The following is a 26,430-nucleotide window of genomic DNA, read 5'->3' as shown; positions in this document are numbered from 1 at the left end:
TGAAAATGAGCTAATAAAGAGGAAAACATAACACACAATGGCATATCAATATTAAAAAATAAGGAAAATTGGAAAATGAGAACATGGAGAAAATGCAGAAAAATAATACAATAAAAAGAATGATAAAGGAAGATAGGAAGATCAAAACGGAGGAAAATGACAAAACAAACTGAGAAATATAACCCTCTATGAGACAATATGGCATTATCAGATACATAACTGGCATCAAACATGCTAATCATTTAAGTTTAAGGGTAAAGATTATGTTTGCCTCACTCATTTTATTGAAAAAATTTAATTTTTACAATTATAATTTAATGGTCCTACAACTTGGCATTGTGACTCAGTTCCTCATCCAGATAATTAGCATTTATTAAAGATAGGCTTGGGCCTGAACCATGTACTATGATTAATGCAAATGGAGAAGGCATGGTACTTTCAACATGGTTCCATGACAGCGCGACACATTAAAGAGATATGACAGAAGACTAAAGACCAGACATACTTATAAGGATAAAATGGGAAGCACAGCCCATTTGATTAGCAATTAAGGAAAGACCTATGCTAGCAGACTGACAACATCAGGAAAAACAAGACAAGCCCTGAAATGCAGGCATTTAGAAGTCGTTGTTAGAGGTTGGTGTGAAAAGATAAGACCTCAGCACTAGATGGATTCCTTCTTAGTAACTGAGGAAAGGAGTTAGTCCTGAGAGACAAGAGCAGGAAAAGGTCACTGAAATTAATGGACCAAGTGGAGCTTGCTTATGTGGGAAGGCAGGGAAGTAGCCTAGTTATTAGAACTCAGATACATGGTAGTGTCAGTTCAATTCATAGATGTAACTTGTTTCAACTAGCCTGACTTCATGACTTCTATATCCCTGCAAAACTAGAAAGGAATTTACCTATAAGAATAAATTCAAAATATCAAAATTGTAGTGGCAGAAAACAAAACAGGCATCGTACACATTTCTTTGATAAGCTCCAAGGATATAGAAATGTCATATTGCTTGATACTCCATATAACTATAACTGCCTTGGTAATAGAATAACCGATTCAGATAAACTCTCAATTGATGTTTCACTTTTATAATATTGTTAGATAGTCTATAACCTGATTTGGACGATAGGAACTCCTTTCATTTTCTCCCACTCTGATCAGTGACATGTAGCCTGTTTTCAGGAGCAACCTAATCCCATGACTCAATAGCAAACTCAACTGTCGTTCAGGCTCCTTTGCCTAGTTTCTGACTTCTTTTTGTCCTGATTATGAGGACTTGCTGTTTACAGCGTTGCCCAAAGACTGTATTTCTCAACCTTAATTTAATTTTCTCTTTGAGTGTCAATCCTTGACACCACCCATTGTTTTCTAGCCCAATTTAGTCTCATTCCTCCTGTATGCTTGCATTCCACAGCTTGCTATGTTGCTTGCCAAGCAATGTTGGTGCCATTGAAAAATAATTGTTATTTTGCATGATGGGGATTAATGGTAACACAGTGTAAATTACATTTAACTATAATGTAACTATTCTTGGTATACTTTTCTTATTCTAAATTTATTTTAATAACTTCTCTGCTTACTGTGGTCTTTTTGTCAAATGCAACTGAACATTTTTCTCCAGATATTCATCTTATTCCAGAGAGATCTGATCATAGAGATTAAATTGTTTTAAAAATACTTTTGTTTTCAGATCTGAGCAGATGTTTTTGTTGTGATTTTAGCACAGACTTTTAAAATCGAACAAATGTGCTCTTAAGGAATACTTTAGCTGTAAATTTCACATACAGATTATATTAACATTGAGAAATTGTCATTTAGTAAGGCAGACAGACATTCCTTTTACGTAAAAACTGACAATGGGAACTAATTGTTTTCCTTTTAATTTTATCAAACTATATAATAAAAGGAGTTTTATAGGGTAGTTGTACTAAAACTTTTGATAAAATGTTATGAGAGGTGCAAAGAATTGATTTCATAAGGAATATGAATAATTGTAGAAAATGGATTGTGATTTCTTTACTTCTTTTTAGTACCTCCTTCCCCCAATTTTTCAATACAATTTTTAATGGAATGTTTATTGTTCTGTTTATGTGTCTTTTTCAGTAATATTTATCAAATATATACCTTTAATTTAAAACTGCTACTCTTAATATATTCACTGTGATATTAATATTCCCTGTATTTACTCTCATCTCCTTTCATCAATAGAATTTATTATGCAGAGTGATATTTGCCAAGCTCAGACTCATTTTGTGACCCTCTTTTAACTTATCTTTCTGTCTTGTTATTTCTCTGCTCTGTTTAAATTATCAGTGAAATGCGATCTTTTATTTACCACAAAAATTGTACATTAATTCATTTTTCATATGTTCGCCCCTGGTGTCTTTACCAGGTTCATACACTTCCTTCAGATTGTCATCATAGTTGGACAGTAATTCTTTAAATACATACTTTAATTTGTTTAAATTAAATAATTTAATTTTTCTAATAGGAGATAAGCCACTTCTCAAGTATAATAATAGAAAAAATAATAAAGTGAATGAGGGTTTTTATTTTTACTGCCAAATACTCCTAGGCTCCTGATTAATAGTTGTGAATGTATGAAAATTGAATTTAAAAATTGTATTTTTTGAAAAAATCCATATATGATTTATTTAAAATTTGTAGGTCCCAAGTAGATACTACAACTCAGTGATACTATTTAGTAAATGTTTCAATGTATGGGTATTGTATGACAAATCTTGGTTGTTTTTATTCCACAGTTACATAGAATTGGATAAATTATAATTCAATAATCATGACATGTGCTCATTGTTTAAAAATATTTTTAAACAAAATAAGAAGATTTCTATCTCAGATAGCATAAAGCATGAAAAAAATCAGGAAGACAAGAAATAACACTGAGAAAATTAATTAGATATTAGATAGAATTTTACTTATGTTGTAATGTTACAGAATGATATGAGCTTTTCTTTTTATAATATAGCATATTTGATTTGCCTTATATTTTGAATTGTTGAAGACTGCCATCACTAAAACAGATAAGTGACGCCTACATTTTGTTCCCATATAACTGTCTTTAGATTTAATAAATACAATAAATTTAAAAATAAAAATATTCTTACACTTTAAAAAATAGCATTGTCTTTGGTTATTTGTTCATATGTGCCTATTTTCTTTTATTTGAATCTCTAAATTGCCTTGCAAATAGCAAGTGCTTCATAACTGGTTTTTTTTTTCTGTTGATTTGTAGAGGAGATGCTTAATATATCACATCTGCATTTCTAATAGTAGGCATGCATCCCCTTATTGATTATAAAACATCTGCTTGTTAATTATTTTCAGCTCTTAATGCTCTGATAGGAACTAGCCTAAAGGACCATATTTTGTAACATCTCAGTTACAAGGGCAGCTTCACTTAACACCTGCTTCTATAACTACCAGAAGCTTTCTTTGAGCTATCCTAGTTGAATCCTACGATCAGGTATTTAAACATCTTATTTTACCGAGTATAAAACACATCAATGAACTCTACTAGAAATTCTTTCAAGCTAGGTTATATTCCAAGATCTAATTATAAACTACTGTGATTCATATTTTTTAAGCAGTCTTAACAAATGCTGTACCTCTAAACGAGTCACCTTTAGAGGTGATATATTTAATCCAATTATATTCTTACTGCTTAAATAATTTTCAGAAACACCTTTTGGAATTTCCTTCAGAATCTGCTTATGGGATTATAGCAATAATCATTTCTTTATAGTTTCTGAACTGTTCTACTGTATTCACTAATATACTTTAAAAAAATAGATTTAATTTGATCAGATTCCATTCATTTATTTTTGTTGCTGCTGTGATTGCCTTTAGGGTCTTCCTCATAAATTCCTTGCCTAGGCCAATGTCTATAAGAGTTTTCCAACATATTCTTCTAGAATTCTTATAGTTCAATGCCTTAGGTTTAAGTCTGTTATCCACCATGAGTTGATTTTTGTGGGAGGTGAAAGGTACGGATTCTGTTTCAGTCTTCTGCATGTGGCTATCCAATTCTCCTAGCACCATTTACTGAATAGGGATTCTTTTCCCCAGTATATGTTTTTTTGGCATTGTCAAATTTTGATATACACATATATATTGTGAAATGAGTACTATAGTTAAGCAAATTAACATATTCATCACCTCATATTATTCTGTGTGTGTGTGTGTGTGTGTGTGTGTGTGTGTAGTAAGACCATCTAAGCTCTACTGTCTTAGCAAATTTCCATTATATAACACATATAATTGAGTATAGTTCTCATGCTGTACATTAGATCTCTAGATTTATTCATCCTGTGTAACTAAAACTTTATACCCTTTAACCTACACATCCCCACATTTTTCATATCCCTTACCCTACACCCAGTAAGCACTATTCTACTCTCCATTTCTATGTATTTAACTTTTTGTTTTTAGATTCCACATATACATGACATCATGCAATATTTTTCTTTCTTCATTTTGGCTTTTCCAGTTATTATAATGTCCTCCAGTTTCAGCTATGTTGTCACAAATATCAGGATCTCCTTTTTTAAGGCTGAATAAGATTCCATTGTCTAAGTTTCTTATCTATTTATCCATCAATGCACATTTAGGTCATTTCCATTTCTTGGCTCTTATGAATAAAAGCTGCAGTGAACATGAGTGTGTAGATATCTCTATGAGGTGCTGATTTCATTTCTTCTAGGCATATATCCAAAATAGGGATTGCTGGGTCATAAAGTAGTTACATTAATTTTTTGAGGAAGTTTCACACTATTTTCCATAGCGGCTGCACAAGATTACATTTCTACCAACAGTGTACATGGATTCCCAGAATCCTTATTTTACACAGTAAACAAAAATCAATTTGAAACAAATTGAAGACAAATATAAGACCTGAATCCATAAAACTCCTGAAAGGAAACATCAGGGAAAAGCTCCTTGACATTGGCCTTGCCAATGATTGTTTAGATGTCATACCAAAAGTTCAGGCAGCAAAAGCAAAAATAAACAAGTGGACTGCACCTAACTGAGAAGCTCCTATACAGCAAAAGAAAAAATCAACAAAATGAAAAGATAACCTATAGATTGGGAGAAGATATTTGCAAATCCTATATCTGATAAGGGTTTATATCCAAAATATATAAGGAACTCCACAACTTAATAGAAAAATAAATAAATAAACCAATTCAAAAGTAGGTAAAGGACCTGAATAGACATCATTTTCTCCAAAAACAATGAAATGGTCAACAGGTATATGAAAAGGTACTCAGCAATCAGTGAAATGCGAATCAAAACCACAATGAGATAGTACCTCATACCTGTTAGTATGGCCATTATCCAAAAGGTAAAATCTTTTGGACAATTATAGCTATGTTAAAACACCAAATTGCAAAAGCCATACTGTTCTTCATATATTTATAAAGTTATAATTTTCATAATTTACTTAAATGTAAAAAACTGTGTATTTGACCTCTTAAGAGCTTCTCCCAACTGGTAGTGATGATAGAGGTCACCACCTGGATACAGTAGTTTATAAAAGACTCATTGTGAACACTGTGATGTCCAGAGATGAAGACAGTGATGACTCAGCACACCAGTTCTTCCACGTCTTTGCCAGTTTCTTCTAAATCTTTTGATATGTTTAATTATTTAAATTACCAGTTTGGCTATTGAGGAAACATACCTAAGAACACTAATAATCTATACATATACAAGCATTAATAATAGAATACTGGCCAGTAGCATTCTACTACTGGTAGTAAGGATTTGAAGCAGTAGTTTTATATTAGCAAATTAAAAACTATTAATAAATAAACCATATATTTTACATATATATATATAGGACACAGAGTGATAAGACATTTTTTTCTAACTTTTGAAATATTCAGTTTTAGTCCTACAAAAACATTACTTCCGTTTATTCTTTTGGTTTTGTTCCTGTTTTCTTGTGGAGTTAATTCTGCTTGCTGACTATGCTCAATTATTCTACAACTCATACATTTTGAAAAGAAATGATATCTTACCATATTATTTTCTGATGAACAAGAGTTGCTTTTGCATTCTGATCTCAGTACTTTATTTCCTTGGGGTCTGAAATAGCGCTTCACATCTTCATTTTCAGTTGCCTTATATTTATTACAAATTTATCTCCCTTTTTATAGAGAAGTACATATTTTCCCTCTAGTGCCTGGAGCAACTTTACTAATTATTTTATCAAGTATGTTTGTGTTCATAAATATATTTAAGCAGGGTTAAATATTAAAATTTAATATATAAAACCCGAAAAATTTGTTGCTATAATATCTAAAAATTCAGAAAAAGTAATTATTTATCGATTCTCAGTGGAATTGGGAAGAAATCATTGCTTCTGAAGATTTGGCTTTGGTCGATTTACAAAGACATTAGTGAAAAGACCAAATAGTACTTTTTATTTTACAAAATAAGACTTTGTTATTGAAAAGCATGTGATAGTGATCTTGAACTATGGGAAAAAGTATAATTTAAATTCCTGTTATATATTGATATATTTTTACTAAGATAAACTTTGTTGTAGAATAGGATTGTGGTACCGGTAGGGAATTTGGGAGAATGTATACTCCATATAGTTATCTTTAGACAAGTTTAAGAATTCAACTATCACAGGAAGGACAAATAATATTTTTACCCACATGTCTATGAGTATAGATATAGTTATATCATCTATCATCTTTCCTCCAAAGTTTAAATGTTTAAATCTGGACTTGAAATAAACAGTTAAACTAATACAATTTTATTTTCAAATAAAATAACTAAAAATCTCTCACGATACAGCTTGAAACCATCATATCTTCATTAGCATATGTTAATATCTAGCAATATATAATTATTATTTATTATGACATGATTCTTTACTTGTAAATAACAGAAAAGCCAATTTAATCTTGAGTAAATAATAAGGGATTTTATTGGCTCACAGAATTGACAATGGGTGGCTCAGTGATGCCACTAAATGTCTGGTTTTTGTTTTTCTTTCCCCTATCTTTCTTTTCTATCTTCTGTGGTATAAAATTTATCTCCATTTTAAAACTGGATTCCTTTGTGGTTGTGATTTGTGCAACAACAGCTACCGTGGCTAGATCCATCCTTATCCATGACCGGAAAGGGTACGGAAATACATCAACACAAGAGTCCTGAGATCACTCATATTGGACAGGTTTAGATCCCTTCTGGCACCCTTGAGAAAAAAATCAGCCAATCAAAACTCTCTCCTGGAGCATGAGGTTGATTTTAGTTGATTTTAGTGTACTCTGAAGATGATGAGCTGTGTGGCTGAGGTGAAGATGCATGAACAAAAATCAGGCTTCTCCTTAAGAAGGGAAAGGAGGAAATGCATACTAGGTCAACAATCAGGGAAGTCAACTAGAAGTGACAGGTATAACACCTCTTTGTCATTTCAAGTATCCCCATGGCTATTTTCCTATACCTTGGTATGTTATATTATTTTATAAAAATTCTATGAGATCCTGGAAATCTGATTGTTGTGAAATAAAGTTGGTGCATAGCTCAATAATACTAAAGTTTATATTCATATGTGCAGGGTTATACATTGTTGCTTTTAAAATCCCTGCTTCACCATAAACTTTGTTTTCCTCATGTGCATAAACATAATTTTTCATGTTTGCCAAAACTGCATATGCATTATCTGTTCTGTACTGATCTTTCCTTTTTGAACTTTAATGATCTATTTCTACTGGAACTACTAAATTTACTCAGCCTTACTTCTTAGGTACTGCTGACTATAATCCTCCTTTCTCACATTTCAAAAACTGACAGAATTGTTAAACTGCATTGTCTAAATCATTCCTAAGAGTATTAAATAGTTCTGTTAGTTAGGTTATATCAGGTTGATATTTTCGTATTAGAAATAAAAATTATCATGACCTATAGATGAAATATAATAATTTTATGTTGAAAATAGGTAGAGAATAACCATTCGTATTTAGTCAAATTTTTAAGCTTTGGAAAAAATGAGTGATGTAATCTTTATATATATGTCACTGCTGCATTAAAAATTCAACTTTTTGAAACTTTTATTATATTGTTGAAAGATAGCCCTAGAGGTATAAATCAAATTTTGATTAAATGTTTGTAGAAATTTCATGATTTTATTTTAATTAATAATACATACATATTGTGCTGTTGATCATTAGAATGCTAGGAGAAAAGCCAAAAATTAGACCCTAGTTAATGTTACGATCAAACACTGGAAAAGCATCAAAGTTAAAAAAAATAGTGATAAAGACACTATTACTAAAGTAATAAAGGTGTGTGTATGTGTGTATATGTGTGTATGTGTATATATGTGTGTGTATGTGTATATATATATATATATATAGTTATAAACAGAAAAGGAGAGTTTGTCAGGGTTTCCAGTTCTCTAGAGAAACAGAACCAAAAGAATGTTGTGTATGTGCATATGTGTATGGGAGTGTGTGTGAATAATATATGTGTATATATAAAATAAAAAAATATTTTAAGGAATTGGCTTACATGATTGTGAGGGTTGGAAAGTCTAAAATTTATAGGGCAGAGAAGCTGGAAACTCAGGCAGGATTTCTGTGTTACAGTCTTGAGCCAAAGTCTCTTCTTCTCTGGGACGTCTCAGTTTTTGTTCATAAGGCCTTCAACTGATTGGATGAGGCCCATGTGTATTATTGAGGGCAATCTTTTTTACTTAAAGTCAATCAATTGTAGATCTGCCACATCTGCAAAATACTTTAACAGAAACATCTACAATAGTATTTGACCACACAATTGGGCACCATAGCCTAACCATATTGACATATAAAATTTAACCATCACAGAAAGCCAGGAAAATATATAAACCAAATATTTTGTTTTCCAGCAAATCTATTAAAGAGAAAAATAGGTCAAACATTATTTCCAATGGTTAATAATAATGAATGTCCACCCACCCCATGTTTGGGGACTTAGAGGCTTCTTTAATTTTTAGTCCTCCATGCACTGGTTATATTTGTCATCAAGGCTATCTCTCCAATTATCTGGGTCAATTTTTTTTGCTGTCCTGGGATTTATACTCAAATTAAATCCAGTAAGAGTATGAAGAAGTATTAGTATTTTAGGATTTGTTGGCACAAGGAAAGCATTAAACTTTGTGGGTCATGATGGATAGGATAAAACCCCATGGACTTGCAGGTCTGAACCTATACCTTTAGGTGCTTTTGTCCTCCAATAAATAGCTGTCTACTGCCTATAAAGTATTTTCCTTCTACAAGTTTAATTTTTCTCATCTGTAGAATGGGATGATAATAGCACTCACCTTAGAGGTTTGCTGTAATAATCAAACATGGTGATATGTGTAAAGGGCTTACCACAATAATGTTCATCCTATAAGAACTAAACAGGGAATCTCAGGTGTTATTTTTACTTTCATTATTTTCATTATTGTTTGCTATGTTAATATTATTGTGATTTTGATTATGATTTTTTAGTCAGTTAATATGTTGAGTACTCTATGTAACATGTTTTATATAATTTTCACAACAAAGAAATACTGCTAAATACCTATATGTATTTTACACAGACACACATATATATAATTTAAAGAGGAAACCCTGAATTTTAAAGCATGTTAAGAAACATGTCCAAGGTAACATAATAAGTAATAGAATCAAGATTCACATTCAGTCTCCTCTGGAAAACCTTGGATTTATTCTACTGCAACAAACTCTGCCTTTTTATTCATTTATAAAAAGTTTTCTTTTATTAAAAGTGTGGTTTATTGTTTTAATTTTTTTTATTTCAGAATATTATGGGGGTACAAACATTTTGTTTACATATAATGCCTTTGCCTCACCCAAGCTAGAGCTAAAAGTGTGCCCTTCCTCATACAGTGCACTCCCTACCCATTAGTTGTGAGTTTGTCAACAACCCCCCACCTGACCAACACCCGATAACTATTACTTCCATGTGAGCACCTTAGTGTTGATTAGTTAGTACCAATTTGATGGTGAGTACATGTGATGCTTGTTTTTCCATTCTTGTGATACTTCATTTCAAAGAATGGACTCCAGCCCTATTTGGGATAATATAATGAGGTGCTATTTCACCACTGTTTTTTGTGGTTGAATAATATTCCATGATATATATATACACCACATTTTATTAATCCACTCATGTATTGATGGGCACTTAGGTTGTTTCCACATATTTGCAATTGTGAATTGTGCTGCCATAAACATTCTAGTGCAGATGTCTTCATTATAGAATGTCTTTTTTTCCTTTGGGTAGATGCCTAGTAGTTGGATTGCTGGATCAAGTGGTATTTCTATTTTTAGCTCTTTGAGATATCTCCAAATTACTTTCCACAGGGGTTGTACTAATTTGCAGTACCACCAGCAGTGTCAGTGTGTTCCAATCTCTCCACATCCACACCAGCATTTGTTATTTAGGAACTTTTTGATAAAAGCCATTCTCACTGGAGTTAGGTGGTATCTCATTGTGTTTTTGATTTGCATTTCCCTGATGATTAGAGATGTTGAGCACTTTTTTATATGTTTGCTGGCTGTTATTCCCTCTTCTTTTGAAAAGTTTCTGTTCATGTCCTTTGCCCACTTTTTGATGGGGTTGTTTGATTTATTCTTGTTAATTTTCTCAAGTTCTATATAGATTCTAGTTATCAGCCCTTTATCAGATGTGTAACATGAGAGTATTTTCTCCCATTCTGTAGGTTGTCTATTTATTCTAATGATAGTTTCCTTGGCTGTGCAGAAGCTTTTTAATTTGATCAGGTCCCATTTATTTATTTTTGTTGCTGCTGTGATTGCTTTGGGAGTCTTCTTCATAAATTCTTTGCCCAGGCTGAAGTCTATAAGAGTTTTCTCAACATTTTCTGCTAGAATTCTTAAGGTTTCATGCCTTAGGTTTGAGTCTGTTATCCATCGTGAGTCAATTTTTGTGAGAGGTGAGAGGTGGGGCTCCAGTTTCAATCTTCTGCATGTGGTTATCCAGTTTTCCCAGTACCATTTATTGAATAGGGATTTTTTTCCCCCAATGTATATTTTTGTCTGCTTTGTCAAAGATTAGATGACAATATGAGGATGGTTTTATATCTGGGTTCTCTGTCCTGTTCCAAGGGTCTATATGTCTGTTCTCGTTCCAGTACCAAGCTGTTTTGGTTACTATAGCCTTGTAGTAAAGCTTAAAGTCTAGTAGACTGATGCCTCCCAATTTGTTCTTTTTGTTTAAGATTGCTTTGGCTATCTGAGATCTTCTCTGGTTCCATACGAAGTGTAGAATTATTTTTTCTAGATGTGTAAAGAATGATGATGGCATTTTGATAGGGATTGCATTCATTTTGTAGATCACTTTAGGTAGTATGGAGATTTTAACAATATTGATTCTGCCAATCCATGAGCATGGTAGGGTTTTCCACATGTTTACATCTTCTACAATTTCTTTTCTCAGTGGTTCATAGTTCTCCCTATATATGTCTCTCACATCCTTCATTAAATGTAGTCCTAAATATTTAATTTTCTTTAATGCTATTATGAAAAGTGTTGCATCTTTGATTTGATTTGATTTTCATCTTGACAGTTATTGGCATATATGAATTCCACTGATTTCTGTGCATTGATTTTGTATCATGAAACTTTACTGAATTCATTTATCAATTCCAGGAGTCTCTTGGTGCAATCCTTGGGATTTTCTAGGTATAATATCATATCGTCAGCAAAGAGTGAGAGTTTGACCTCTTCTGCCCCCATTTGAACACTCTCAATTCCCCTCTATTGTCTGATTGCTCTGGTAAGGACTTCCAGCACTATGTTGAATAGAAGTGGAGATAGTGGGCAACCTTCTCTGGTTCCAGTTCTAACCAGGAATGCTTTCAATTTTTCCCCGTTCATTATGATATTGTCTAGGGGTTTGTCATATATGGCTTTAATAATTTTAAGGTATTACCCATCTATGCCTATTTGGTTAAGAGTTTTTATCATAAAAATGTGCTGGATTTTGTCAAATGCTTTTTCTGCAACTATTGAGAAAATCATTTGGTCTTTGTTCTTGCTTTTATTTATGTGGTGTATTGCTTTTATAGATTTGCATATGTTGAACCATCCTTGCATCTTGGGGATAAAGCCCACCTGCTCATGATGAATTATTTTTTTTTTATTTGCTGTTGAATTTGGTTTACTAATATTTTATTGAGGAGTTTTACATCCATATTCATGAGGGATATTGATCTGTAGTTTTCTTTTTTTGTTGTGTTCTTTCCTGGCTTTGGTATCAAAGTGACACTGGCTTCGTAGAATGAGTTGGGGAGGATGCCATCCTTCTCAATGTTGTGGAATAACTTCTGAAATATAGGTATGAGTTCTTCTTTGTAAGTTTGATAAAATTCAGGTGTGAACCCATCTGGTCCAGGAATTATTCTTGTTGGAACATTTTTAATTGCTGCTTCAACTGCTGTGCTTAATATTGGTCTGTTCAGGAATTCAGTGTCTTCCTGGTTGAGCCTAGTGAGGTTGTGTGTTTCTAAGAATTTGTCCATTTCTTCCATGTTTTGTATTTTTTGGCTAAATAGATTTTTATTGTATTCAAAGATAATGTTTTGTATTTCCGTGATGTCTATAGTGACCCCTCCTTTTTCATTTCTAATTGAGCTTATTATAGTCGTTTCCATTCTAGTTCTTGTCTATCTAGCAAGAGGGCTGTCAATTTTGTTTATCTTTTCAAAAAAACAACTTTTGGTTTTATTAATCTTCTGTATAGTTCTTTTATTCTCAATTTCATTTAGTTCTGCTCGGATGTTTGTTATTTCTTTTCTTCTCCTGAGTTTAAGATTGATTTGCTCTTCCTTTTCCAGTTTCTGGAGATGATTTATTGGTTTGTTGATTTGTGACTGTCTATCTTTTGGATGTGGGCATTTAATGCTATTAGTTTTCCTCTCAAGGATGCTTTTGCTGTATCCACAGATTTTGATAACTTGTGTCTCCATTATCATTTAGTTCAAAGAATCTTTTGACTTCCAACTGGATCTCCTGTTTGACACAACAGTCATTCAGCAATAGATTGTTTAATTTCCATGACTTTGTTGAAGTGGTGAGTGTTTCTGCTGGAATTGATCTCTAATTTTATTACACTTTGGTCTGAGAAGATACATGGTATAATTTCTATTTTTTAATTTTATTGAGCTCTGATTTGTGTCATAGGATGTGATTAATTTGGAGAAAGTTCCATGAGCTGATGAGAAGAATGTATATTCAGCTTTATTTGGACAGAATGTTTGGTAGATACCTGTTAGACCCATTTACTCTAGTGCTTTATTTAAGTCCATTGTTTCTTTGCTTATTTTGTGCTTGGAGGATCTGTCCAGTTCACTCACTGTGGTATTGAAATCCCCAGCTATACTATGGCATTCCTGTTCATCATGTTATTGAGATCAATCAGGGTTTGCTTTATGCATCTGGGTGCTCTTGTGTTGGGTGCATAATTATTAAGAATTGTTACATCTTCTTGATGGATTATTCCCTGCACCAGTATATAGTGACCCTCTTTGTCTTACTTTACTTTTGCTGTTTTAAAGTTTACATTATCTGATATAAGAATAGCTATGCCAGCTTTCTTTTTGTTTCCATTCACCTGGAAGTGTGTTTTCCAACCCTTGACCTTGAGTTTGGAAACGTCTTTGTGGGTAAGGTGTGTTTTCTGGAGACAGCAGATACTTGGCTTCTGTTTTTTTTTATTCATTCAGCCAGTCTATGTTTCTTCAGTGGACAATTCAAGCCATTCACATTTACTGAGATAATTGATATTTGGGGTAGATTTCTGTTCATACTGTTGAATAATTCTTATTGTTTTGTTTTACATCTCGAGCCATGGTGTAATCAGTGTTCCGGACTTTAACTCTTGAGTGATTTTACTTTGGTGGGTGTCTGTTGCACTGTTCAGTGTATAATGCAGGTCTGAGTACTTCCTGTAGGGCAGGTCTGGTCTTCACAAATTCCATCAATGATTGCTTGTCTGGGAGAGTCTTTGTTTCTCCCTCATGTATGAAGCTTAGTTTTGTCGGATAAAGAATTCTAGGTTGGCCATTCTCCCTTTTAGAAAATTGAGGATGGGTCCTCAGTTCCTTCTGGCTTGTAAGGTTTCGGTTGAGAAGTCTGCAGTTAGTCTGATAGGTTTTCCTTTATAGGTTATCTGCTGTTTTCATCTTATTGCTTAAAGACTTGCCTTTTGTGTTTACTTTGGTCATCCTAATAACTATGTGACGTTGACGTGGTCTGTTATATAGAATTGAGGAATGAATATAGAATATAGAGACAAAGAGACAAATATATATAAAGACGGTATAAGACTGTAGTGTCTTTTTGTTGTAGTGTCTTTATTTTTAATATAGTTTGTTTGGTAATTGTCCCATTGTAATTTTTTTGTTTTTATATTGTCTTTATTTTTAGTATGTTTTATTTTTTGTCGTTTTGTCTCTGGAGGGTAGATGTTTGTATTTTGAATGTTTTAGTCCCTCCTGTTTGTAGGGTCAGGGCGCCCTGGCTTGTATGTAAGTCTATAGGTATGTTTTTGGGACAAAATAATAAGGAGACGTTTTCAGGGACATTTTTTAGGTCCAGGCCACATATGGCCCGAAATGTCCTCTACAGACATGGTGATTGCCTTTTCGCATTGAGTCTCCCAGGATTTCTGTGTGCTTCTTGTATCTGGATATCTAGATTTCTGGCCAGACCAGGTAAGTTTTCCTCCATTATTCCAAGAAATAGATTTTCCAGCCCTTGTTTATTTTCTTCTTCTCTCTTGGGGATGCTTATAATTTTTATGTCTGGTTTCTATACATAATCCCACATTTCTTGTATGTTTTGTTTATGTCTTTTGCTTCTGTGTTCTTTCTCTTCATCTGATTTATTTAGCACATAGGCATTATCTTCAAGCTCTGAGAGTCTTCCCTCTGCGTGATCCACCCTATTCTTAAGGCTTTCCACTGTGTTTTGTAGTTCCTTGAATGCCTCTTTCATTTCCAGTATTTCTGTTTGGTTCTTTCACAATACTTGAATTTTCTTAAGAGAATTTTTCATTCATCTCCTGTATTGTTCTTGTGGCTTCTTTGTGTTGGGTTTCTGTTTTTTCTTTAATTCCACTGATTTTTCTTACAATCCATATTCAGAATTCTTCCACCATCATTTTAATCATTTCACTTAAGTTGGTATCCATTGTTGAGGATCTGATGATTTCTTTTGGGGGTGATTTTCTCTCTGATCTTTCACGATTCCTTCATTCTTTTACTGATTCTTTCTTATGAAGCTTCTTGGTTGAGAACTGGGGTTGCTATGACTGGTTTATGGCCCTCTTACCAAGTCCCCAAGTGTCATTCCTTGACAGTGTTGGGGAGAGGTGCGCTGGTCCTGTATTGACTTAGGGGTATTTTAGCAAGTTGGGTTACCTGTGACCTGTTTTCATTACTTCTTGCCAATGGAGGTTATTGAGTTTGGACCCTCAGCTTAAGCTCCAAGCTGGTGGATTGCTCTTGTGGGTATGACTCCACTCTTCTCTAATAGCTTGAGATGGAGGGCAGTGTGTTAAGCTATAGAGTTACATTCGGTGTCGTTTATTATAGTTTGCGTGGAGTAGCTGGTTATCAAGGTAATCTGATGTCTCTGTGGTACGCTCTGGTCCCCCTGATGGGTTATATGAGTGCCTTGATCTTTGGGCGGGGCCTTGCCACTCCTGAGGTGCTTGAACCCTGTTCCCCTTTAAGGTGGCTGTAGGGGCAAGATAGATCGCAGGTGGGATGCACAAGCCTGGGTGTGTGTACTTCTACGGTTGCTTGACCGGCCGCTAGGGGTAGCCGCTAATATGTTAGTCATGGCTCTTCCATGGCACTTGGGAGGCTGCTCCTGGTGGGAGGGGTCAATTGGTGCAATTGCTGAGGTCTCTGGCCAGGTTTTTCCTTCCCTGACCACAAACCCCAATGCTGGAGGCCGCTGGGACCCGCAGAGCAAGCCTTGGATTATGTTCTTATTAGATGGCCTATGCAGTCCAGCGGGCCAAATTAACAGGCCGCTGTTTCTTCGGCTCCACAGTCCTGCAGATTCACACCTGTCACTCAGAGAAAGAGGCTTGCCTTGCTCCTCCCCTCCTCCAAAGGCGGGGTTTGCTGCACCTGGCACAAAAGTCCCTGAACTGGGGGAAGGGTGTTGCCTGAAACCGCTGCTCAGCAGCTTCTCCGGGCTGGGGACCGCAAAGGTGGCGGCTGCCCGCCCTTGGAGAGCTCACGTTGGGGGTGACCATTCAAGAGTTGGCAGAAGCCAGGCCAGTGAGCTGAATCAACAGGCCACCGGCTGTCACTTAGGCATCACAGCCCCACAGTCTCCCTTCTGCCTAGCAGAGGGCGCTGCTCTTTTTGTCCCACCCCGAGCTGGCTAAATTGCCAGCGGTTTCCAGTGGCAAAACTCCGTTTTCGGCGTCCACCTCCTGTGCTCTGGTCCAGCTGACCACCAGAGGCAAGGTGCCCGTCTCCGCACTCCTTTGCACGGTCACGGTCACGGGAAGTAACCGCTCAGACCAGTCCCTCCCCGGCCCAGTGTGGTCCCAGCACCAAGCACTGGAGAGTTCAGAATGTTTCCTGCTCCTCTCCACAGTGCCTGCCGTCCCATGCCACGACTTTGCACTGACTTCCAGAGCGTCCCGGAGTGGGTGTGGAGGTCTGTGGGGTGACTGGGCATCCTCCTGTGGGTCAGATCGACCCTCCCGCGCGGCTCTTTTCCCTGTTGCATTTCTCGCACTTCCCAGTCTTTGTGAACGTGTCTCTTTCACCTTCTTGCCTGCGCTGCGTGACCCACACTGTCTCTCTGCAGATTCACAACACTGTTCTTGGGGAGAAGGGATCCACTCCTGTGCAGCTGGCCGAGTGCTCCCCCTCCCTCTCTGGGAACAGTGAGTCAGGAGGCCACCACTAATCACCATTTTCCCCGACCCATTTATGAAAAGTTTTAAATGTCACATATTTCTTTTAATTGCAAAAGTTATACAGAGTTATTCAAGTTTTTTGTTATGCATACATTATAAATTGTACATAATAACGTGTAAAATTCTGTATATTATTTTAAATGCCTCTCTGATTACTACAGTAGTTTATGGACCTTATAGGCATTTTGGAGAATAATAAAATAGAAAATGAAAATCCCACTTTCTGCCTTCATCCACATGAAGCATTTGCATTGTTAAATATATTCTTCCGTAATCCAGTCTTCCTGTCTGTCACTGGCTCAAGCCAAAATCTTTAAGGTCTACTTTGAGGACACCCTCTCCATCCAGTCCACCAGATCTTTTTAACCTTGTCTTCGAAAATAAATACAAAATCTGTCAGATGGTCCAAGGCACCGTCCTTCTCACAGTTGGATTATTGTGTAGAAGCCTCCTAACTGATCTTGCTGGTACCCAAGGCCCCTGTGCAGTCTCTCTTTGACAGAGCAGACGGCGTGATTCCTTCACAAGGCTGTGACCTCCCATCACTCTTCTGCCCTAAGCCCTCTAGTACCTCTCGTCTAACCGTCTAGTAGATCTAGGATAGAAACTCTATGTTTGTTATATTCACCTTTCTCCATTACCTCCCAGACTTCGATTCCTGCTACTGCCGCCCTCGCCTTCCTTTTCAATAAAGCAAACTGAAGCACAAGCCCTGGAAACATTCCTGTCTTAGGCAGGACTTTTCACCCAAAGATCGTTGCCTGATGGGCTTCTCAGGTAGATAACTCCATGCTTACTCAGTCATGACCTCCGTGTCTTCACCTGAAGGTGCATTCTCAAGAAAGGCCTTTTCTTTGTCTGTAAAAAGTTCACATGTTCTCCACGTTGTCATAGTCTTTTGCCCTGCTTTGTTTTTTATTATAATATTAATGCTTCTTTTTTAAATCTCTGTATACCTTATAATACTTATGTATCTCACTTATTTCTGCCCAGGATGAATGCGAACTGGTTTGGGCTGGCATTTATTTTGTCTATTTTATTCACTACTGAATCTCCACCTGCTAAAACCAGTGTTTGCTACACGGTAGATGCTTTATAAATATTTGTTGTGTGATTGGATTAATGAATAAGTTAAGCCATACTGATTTTACGCTGATTTTAAAGCACTGTTAACCGAGGAACACACATAGTAGTTCTTCCTCATAACATGATACAAAGAGAAGAGTAATGATAGATATGTTTTCCTGCTGAATAAATAAGTAAATAAAAGGGTAACCTCAATAATTTTATAAGAATCTTAAAGAATTGTTAAATTACAATCGGCCCTCCTTATCTGTCGGTTCTGCATTCATGAATTCGACCAACTTGGGATTGACAATATTTGGGAAAAACAAACAATGAAAATAACAATACAACAATAAAAAGTAATGCAAATAAAAACCAATACAGTATAACAACCATATACGTAGCATTTACATTGTATTTGGCATTATAAGTAATCTAGAGATGATTTAAATTATATGGGAGGATGTGCATAGGTTACATGCAAATGCTACACAATTTTATATAAGGGACTTGAGCATCCGTGGATTGTGGCATCAGTGGGAATGAATCCTTCACAAATACAGAGGGACAACGATATTATTTGAATTCCTTAGCAAAAAAAAAAAAAAAGACCATTACATCAATCTTTGTTTTTCTGCTTTTGTTGCAGTAGAATAGAATACTTTTGCTTAGTAATTCTTTCAGTGTAGTGTTCTAACAAAGCCAGTAATTTAGCCATTGTTAGTAATTACTGGCAGGAAATCATAGCAGTGCAGATGCCTCAAACATGACAACCACCACCATCTAGTGCTGGGTATGGGTACAAGAGTGGGAGGGGTGGGGGAAGGAGGAAGCTCACAGTGTAACACTGGGCACATGTGGGCAGGGGCAGCCTGTGGGTCCACCTGGCTTTCTGAGTTACAGAGGTCCAAGAGGAGTTAGGAAAGGGCAATTTTTTTTAATAAAATAAAGTCCTCATTGCTTTGTTATTGAATCATGCCTCATTAAGCTCACAGACATCTTCAAGTAATTTTATTTTCAAGATTACCTCGATAGTAGATTTTTTATGTCTTTAAGTAATTAAAAATAAAATATACCTGGATTTAGTATTCTTGAAAGTTACCTTAAAAAAAAAAAAGATATTTATCAGAACCAGATCTTCCAACCGCTAGAATTCGCCAAGATTTAGATAGATTTAGATGGACTCCATATCTGTTCAGCGAATTTTCCCGTTTTCTAGAAGGAAACATAAATATAAATTAGAAAGTATACCGTTTTTTAATCCAATGTTTAAAAACTTTATAACATTGTTGATTATTTTTAAAGCTTACCAGAGGCTTTTGAAAAGAATGAACAATATGGTTCTCAAAAATATAAACAAAGAATTAAAACCACTGTACATATTAGGCAATAGTTTGTGCCAAGGCTTGAGATGTTCTTCAAAGGATCTATAATGCCTGTCTAAGACTGAGGCCCTCTGAAACTATTTCATGCCATAATTTAGTATTTAAATGTATTAGGAGAAATTGTGCAAGTACTCAGCTCCTTAGAAAAACAAAGCTAAAATAAGAATGATTAGAAAGTAAATGGATAGGAATTTCTTTCCAGAAACATTTTAACATTCTGCATCTTTGCCTATCTAAACACAGTAAGTTTTACACTAAGGTTTATTTATAAGATCATCAAAAAACCACTGAAAATTCTGATCCCTGTTGAATTCCTATAATATGATAATTCCTAGTCTGATATTCTTTGGCCCGAATGTTTAAACAAGTTGTCATACTTTTGAGATTTCTCAGGATTTGTAGAGCTGTAGAAGAGAGAGATTAGAATATTTTTAAGTAATTTAAGTTTCCAGACTGTGATCTTTTTTCAGTCTTGTTTTGTTTCCGTCACCCAACACACTAGTGCTCTCTGATATTTGGGTGGGTGGTGGGAGGTTGAGAGGTAAAACTATTATTTGACACTTAATTTTATTCTTATTCTGGAAATAAGAGAACCAATAAAAATTGGCCCCTTAAGCTATTCTTTCCTTTCACTCCATGAAACCTGTGCCTGGTTTTTATGACCCAGAACATCCAAGCTGCTTCTCCATAGGAGGTGGGGTAGTCTCCTCTATTCCAGGTCACACATGCTGTGCTCATTCTCACCTCAAAGCTTTAATCCAGGTTTGTCTGTGTAGAGCATGCTTTCCTTTCCTTTTTAGAACTCTAAAACCTATCCAGCCTTTCATACTAGTTTCTGGTCTTACATCTTCTATCTGCTGTAAAGTGATTTCTCATTTTCCAAATCTCATTTATGCATCTGTGAGGAATGTTTTCTGTGGCAGGAAACTGGGATTAGCATGACTGAGGAGATCACAAGCTCTCCACTACTCCCTTCCAAGTAAATCATGTTTCTGTGAATATGAAAAAAGGGATAAAATAGAGGTTAAAGAGGCAATAGTTTCCATTCGTAAAGGGATTTGAGTTCCTTTATAATGTAGTGGATGTGATTGGAATTGTTGCTCCACCAGCAATGGGGACTCATTCTTGGCTGTGACTCACCCTTCCATTGCATTCCCAGCAATGATGAAGACAAAATTAGGAACCGATACCTGTTTAATGATCAATAAATAAATATCTGTAAAAGTAACTTCATTCCTTGGGATCATACAGCAAAAAAGAGAGAGAAATCAAAAGAACATAGTGGTTTCACATATATAAAATATGTAAACTACATTCTATTAATTGTACCCTTATGTAGGTACTGTATCGTCTTGCACTTGTACAAAAATTGTAGTCAGATCAGTCACATCCCTTGATTTATATCATCCCCTAATCACTTGGACTATCTGTAGCTATATGAGTTTCCTGAAGCTGCCCTACCAAGTTACTACAATCTTGGTGGCTTACAACACCACAAATTTATTCTCTCTCAGTTCTGGAGGTTAGAAGTCTGAAATCAATGTGTCAGCAAGACCATACTCCCTCTGAGGACTCCAGAGGATAGTGTTTCCTTGCCTCTTCCAGTTTGTGGTTGCTGTCGGCATTCTTTGGCTTTGTGGACTTGTGTTCACGTCATTGCATTTTCTGCATCCATCTTAATTTCATCTCCACTTTTTTCTGTATCTGTTCTTCTTCTGTCTCTTAGAAGGACACTTGCCACTGGATTTAGGGCCCATCTGGGTAATCTAGGATGATTCCATCTCAAGATAACATTAACTTAAGTGCATCTTCAAAAATATTTTTTTCAAATATAATATTCACAGGTTCCAGGGATTTGGATATGGACATATCTTTTGGGAGCCACCATTCAACCTACTATAACAGTGAAAATAGATGTCCTAAATACATGTACAATGAATTATGTTGGTATTTTCTGGATCTGCAAGTTTTAAGTAAATAAATATGTTAATTTATAATGAAAGATTCATAAGGATGGGTGGAATATTTATTCTTGCAGCTGTAATATTTTGCATTTCTTGGATTAAAAATTGGTTATAAAATATAATGATGAAATCAGAGCTTACTCAATGAAGCAGAACAGATACTATACAAAAAGCCTATAGATATTTTCAAAGCCTCAGCCAATACAATTCAATAAGGATGGGGCTAACCTTGATTTTAGCAGAAACTATGTATGTTCTAAGTAATGAGTTCTGGGTAAAAATTTAGGCAACAACTATAATAATGTTTATGCTACTTTAAATGTGATATGTTTTTATGTTCTGGAGAGAGGAAAAAACAGAGATAAGCAATATTTTAAGCACATTATAAGATAGCTCTTTATTTTAACGAAGCAAACGTGGTAGTCACAAATTTATTCTTAAATATTTTAACATAAATTTTTAATTGCTTGATGTTACATAGGTTTTCCAACTTTAATACTGGATTCACTCATTTATAAAAGCAATAAAAAAACAAAACACAGAACCTCAGATTATAGAAAACTAAAATGCATTTATTTTTTCAGTCAGCTTAAGCTTAAAGTAACACAGAACTGCAAAACATAAAATTAAATCTTACCTTATTTCCATTTCAGTATCATGTGTTATCATTTATTGGCAGATAAAATCAACTCATTATGGTTTATCTGTTTTGAATGAAAAACAAATATTTACTATGGTAGATGAGAACAATCCTTTGTCCATATTCATTTTAGCCATTTGGGAGACACAGTTTAATGTCACTATAATGAATACATGAACTGTTAAACTAATACTATTTTAAATTTTACTTTCATGCAAATTTTAACATATAAATCTTGTTGTTTAGCCAACATATTTTTTACACTTTGAAAATGTCCTTTAAAGAGGATGGCGATAAAGGGTGTTTTAGAATGTGCTTAGACACAAGTCTAAGCTCCTTCCAGATTTAAGTAACAAGAGCCAAATGTCTCAGTGTGATGTAGAAATGACCCCTGGGAAATCATCATGTTGAGTAACTTGAGGGATAGAACAGAAAATACCAGTAGATTGCTGTGAAAAATGTGTCAAAAAAACATTTGAACAGAATTTCTTTCACTTTATTTACCAGTGAACTGAATACTCGATAAATATGTGTATTTCCATTGCTGAGTGTTATAGCAGTGCCAACTTCTCTAACCCATGATTGATAGAAGTTGAGAATAGCCTTACTGTTCACCATCTGTCATTAAAGAATCAAGTTTTTCAAATGGACACAGCTTCCTTATGTGATTTAAAAATATTATTGCTGTTACACATTTCATATTACCTATGTGAGGGAGATACAGAGTCCTTTAAAATGGCACATCTGACTTTTCTGTTTTTCTTGCTTGTCAGATCACTGTCCATCCTTATTTTTATTGGTTATTTGAATCTTTCTATCATAGCTTACCTCATGTATATTGGAAAGGTCTAAAATCCTTCTTAAAAAAAGTGGGACACAAGTACAAACATATATAAATTCCTATGTAGAAAGTTACTATTTTAATTATCTAGGCTACTTACAGGACACTTTACATTTAAAAATTATACAACAGTAACATTTCTCCTTTAGGTCAGGCAGCCATTTTTTGATAGCTGGCTTTGGACCAATTAACTTATGCTTGTAAATGGGCACAATAGAAAAGAGAATTTTAAGAATGATTTTGAGATCACTAATGTGTTACTTCAAAGAGGAGCAGAAGATTCTTTGAAGGATACTGACGTAGCAGTCGTAAAGGGCCTGCTGAATTTCCCAGTTAATTGGAACTTCAGCAGACGTGGGGAGGACAGGTCATATGTATACCTAGAGATGGAAAATACTTGGATAATGACTAAGGCCAGGATTCTGTAGAGATTCATGATTTATTTATTTAAAATAGAATTTAAGAAAAGGAAGGAACTTTTTAATTAAATAAAGAATAGGCTGAATATCAAAGACATGGAACTATATTATAAAAATATATTAATTATCTGGATCATAAAAATTCAGTTTTATTTTAATTTACATTTTAATGAAAATAAAGAAAATAATACTTGTACCAAATATAATCAGGGTAGACAGTGTTCAAAATGTTTAAATTTTAAAATTGGCTGTGTTCTGTATTGTTAGTTAAGGAGTATGCAGTGGACATTATTCCCTAAAGTATATGAAAGTGAATTTGACTAATCAGATTATATAAATGTGTAGTTTTTTCTTAAAAAACCAATAATAACTTTCTAATGAATTACTTTAAATAATTTGTATAATGTTGGTTTTTAAGTTTATTCATTGTGAGCAATAAAGGCTGTAAACATTCTTCACTAAGGTGAAGTTGTGTTTGAAGTTTTGCTTTCACTGGCTTTTTTAGAATGAGAGTATTGCAAGTACAGAGCAACAAAAGTGAAGGTCCTACAAACAGGGAAGATGGAACAAACAGGGAAATCAAAGTTTTTTTTTTTTTTATTTTTGGAGACAAGGTCTGGCTCTGTTGCTTGGGCACGAGGGCAGTAGCAGTGTCATCATAGCTCACTGGGACCTCAAATTCCTGGGCTCAAGTGATCCTTTTGTCTCGGCCTCCCCACATGCTAGGATTACAGGTGTGAGCCATATGCCTGGCACAAAGCTGTTTTTTGATGATAGAATCAGTATCTGCAAGAATTACTGATTACTTTTAAGGGATTGGCAAAAACATATAACATTCCAAATTAAAAAATGAAAAGAATATGTCTACAGAGGTGCACCTTACTATTTTGCCTTTTTTATCAGAAAAATGCAAATATTTTCTCTTAAGTTATGTAAAAGGAATAGTATTTTTTCCTTAGAGAAATGCTGACACTTTTTAAAAATAAGGAGTATTATCTTTAAGTCTAGAAAGGAGATGAGCCTTTGACCTAAAATTCTTAACTGCCACTGGTGAGAGAACAACGCTTCCATTATGTTATAGATTTTATTTTAGTCACTCACCTATGTGACCTTTCAATTAAATTATTGGAGTGCACTCTAATTCAGGATTTCCCTGGAGATCATTTTGAATATTCATCCAATTCAGAGGTTCCCATACATCTCATTAAGTGTTATGGCCCACCAGAAACATGCTGTTGGCACACCAAACCCAGTACTGAGATTCAAATTCCTTTTGAGAGCAATTTGTGGAATTAATTTACCTATATGATTTAGTCCCGTTAAGGGGTTCATTCAACATCTGTTGGGTCATCTTTACTACAGATTTTTTATCTGAAGAAATAAAAAAAAAATCCTAACAGTAGTATTTACTTAATTTCCTAGATTTTAATTTAGGCAAACATGAGGTGTAGTGCTCATAAAACACCCCATCTTTGAGATTTGTTCAGCTTAATATTCTGCAGAATATTAATATATTAAAAGATGAGCATTTTTCACCTTTTGCCTGTCACAAGTTAACTATTTAGAAGCAGAGTTCAGTAGTTTGAAGATGATGCATCTGGTTAGTTATCTCTGCAGTATTCAACCTGAACTGTAATCCATTACTTCTTGAGGTTAACCCCCCTGTGCCTCAGTGGCACCTGTACTCTGTCACTTGTGGCTGTGCAAATGTTTGTTCTTATTCAGTATCCCACATCCTCTGCCTGCCTCTTGAATATGGTCTTTTCTCTCCCCTTCCCCCTTTACTCTGTAATTTCTCCCAGGCTTCTATTAGTTCCTTTATGGATAATACCCCCATATCTGGGTAGCTAAACCTATTAGTGCCTTAGTTCTTTCAGTGAAATGGTAAAATTGTAAACATTACTGGAGACATTATATGCAAAAGACCTAGAAAAATGATCAATTCATAATACATGTGAGACTGCTGTCTCTTCTCTTTATACTCTATATCCCTGACCTCTCTGTTGAATTTCAGAATTCCATTTTCAGCCTTCAGCTAGATATATATAATGGCATATGAGTAAAAATGAATATTCTTAACTTTTTCTCTCTGCCCTCACGTATTCCCTCTGTCAATAGATGGCCTTACCAATTTCTCTGTCAGGCATAAAATGTCCAAATCAACTTTATTTCCATTTGCTTCTTCAATACTACCTTTTGTACTGATTTGGTTCTTGTCTGTAGTACTGTCAAGTGCACGCCCCACTATGTTCTCCTGATCAATGTCCTGCAGTAATAAAATTCTATGTTTGCACAAATGTTTCTTAGCTCTTTATACTTTAAAAAATATTATGAAATGAATGCACTGGACTCGCATTACCCTCTTAATGCTGAATAAGTCAGGATGAACTTGGTTATGCCTCAGGAATAAGCTACATCTGGATCTCAGTAGCTTAACACATAAAAAACATCCTCAGAGTATATATCCAGTGTGAGTCAGTAAAAATCTCTGCTCATTGTAGATAACCAGAGACCCAGGCTGACAAGGAATACATCTCAGGAGTTGCTTCCATAATCACCAAAGCCATGAGAAGAAACATGCTAATTACTCACTAATTACTCATTGGTTTTCAAAACTTAAGTCAGAAATGACCCACATTACTTCTCACATTATTGACCAAAAAAATTCACATAGACACTACCAACTTGTAAAGGGTTAGAGCAGGGCAGTCCTACCATGTATCTGTAAGAACTGGAATATTTGTGAAGTCTTAATGGCTGTAATCTGGAAATTACAAAACTTGCACACTTGTTTTCTTAGCCATGCTGGCCTTCTCCTTCCTAAAACACTTTACCACACAACACTTCATATTAATCCTATTTTTAAAATGTATTTACTATTTACTTCTTCTATTATTGTGTGTATACCACATGTTACCTCATCATAGCATAAACTGTGCTCTTTCTTTTTGCATTGAATAGAATTCCATGTAGGTTTTAACATATAACTAAATTATTTGCTTATATATTTTAAAATATAATTGGCAATGTACCATTCTATTTTACAGTTATGTTATGTTGTAGATTATTTCACTATTCCTCAATTTGTGGAACGTTGGATTATTTCAAGTTTTTCACTCTTAG

General features: G+C 34.9%; 1 protein-coding gene across 2 annotated transcripts in view; it reads left to right on the top strand.

The window, feature by feature from the left end:
• Positions 1-26,430, top strand: part of EDIL3 (EGF like repeats and discoidin domains 3) — a 388,195-nt gene that overhangs the window by 144,151 nt on the left and 217,614 nt on the right. The window lies entirely within an intron of this gene.

The sequence above is a fragment of the Lemur catta genome, chromosome 12 (assembly GCF_020740605.2).
Source record: "Lemur catta isolate mLemCat1 chromosome 12, mLemCat1.pri, whole genome shotgun sequence".
Taxonomy (NCBI): domain Eukaryota; kingdom Metazoa; phylum Chordata; class Mammalia; order Primates; family Lemuridae; genus Lemur; species Lemur catta.
Note: the sequence above shows the minus strand (reverse complement) of the source record. Positions and strands in the feature narration are given on the sequence as shown.